Genomic DNA, 1,517 nt, shown 5'->3' with positions numbered 1-1,517 from the left:
ATTATTATTATTATTATTATTATTATTATTATTATTATTATTATTATTATTGAGAAATTCAGTATTCTATGTCTAAGAAAGGGGCCTGGGGCTTCACAAAGGGCAGAGACACACTGGATATCAAGAGGAGTTATTTAACTACAGCTAATGGAGTTTTAATTTTACTGCCCTTTGTCCTAGTCCCCACATGGCCAAAAATGTGCAGTGCAGATTTCTCCATACCAGCTGAACTACAACAGAAACAACATCTGATATAATATGTAGGCCTGTGATTCCAATCACATCACTTTTCTTCTCTTGTATGCTGTTTTAACATTCTTTACCTGATGAATAAGCCAGAAGAGCTTCAAAAGCTTTCATCAAGTGTGTTGTGCATGTTGGCTGGCCCATAGAGGTATTGATCCTTTGTGGATTTTGTTTTGTGGTATGGACAACATGGTTATCTCTGACTATGTCATCTTGACCCTTGTTGTTGGAACCACATAGGGAAGAAGTTACTAACTGAAAACATGTGCATGTTTCATGAGTATAACTCTATTCTGGTGTTCTCTCTCTCTCTCACACACACATACACAAATCACTATAGGAGAAGAGATGTGTGCTGATTCCACCTTCTTTATCATGGCATTCCTCATACACAGTATGACAGTCTGAAAAAATTAGGATTCTTGACTTAACAGTGAGGTTTCTTATCTCTTCAGAGACCAGCAATGGATTCTAGTTGTCACTGTTATTTGCCATTGTAATGTTTCCCCACCACCTCACAATTCTTTCCTTCTTTGTGACCCAACACCCCTGTGGGTTTTTAAAGGTCAGTAGCGTGGATGGATGTTAAATCACAGGCCAAGTGGATAAACAATAATAAAAGTTTACTTTAACACAGAATAGGCAAAGGTAACTTTGACATGAAGCTGTTACTATGCCATCTTTCATTGCATATATACAAGTCTGGTTCTAACTTTCCAGTAATAACTCATCCGCACAGGCTATACTATCACTCAAGAAGTTATGTAACCCAAACCTCTCTTTCTGAGCCTGGCTACACTGAGTCTCTCCTCTCTAGACTCTCCAGAACTAATATTGCCCCTATCTGGACCTAACAGACCCTTCCTTAGTCTATTATCAAACTACTGTTCCCTCAGTCTCTAATCCTAACTGTCTCCCCCACTGAACTCCAGCTTCATCCCTCAGGATTCCAAACCCTAACTGACTCAACCCAACTGCCAAGTGGAATGTTCAAACACCTCAGTCAGCACCTGATTGGCTAGTGGATCTCTGGCTTCTGAGTGGCTGGTTTGTAAGTCAGTTCATCACTGCCATCAAGTCAGATTTGACTTATAGCAAACATATGTTTGAGAGATCTGCAAGAGCCCCAGTCATTAACAATTCTGCTCAGATGTTAAAAACTCAGGACAATGGCTTCCTTGATTAAACCACTCTATCTATAATGTGGTCCTCCACTTTTCCTACTGACCTCACCAATCATTATAGTCTTATTACCATCTTGAGGGGGAGAA

Source organism: Sceloporus undulatus, chromosome 3 (assembly GCF_019175285.1).
Source record: "Sceloporus undulatus isolate JIND9_A2432 ecotype Alabama chromosome 3, SceUnd_v1.1, whole genome shotgun sequence".
In the NCBI taxonomy this organism is placed as follows: Eukaryota; Metazoa; Chordata; class Lepidosauria; order Squamata; family Phrynosomatidae; genus Sceloporus; species Sceloporus undulatus.
The sequence above is the reverse complement of the archived record's forward strand: the minus strand, read 5'-3'. Positions refer to the sequence as shown.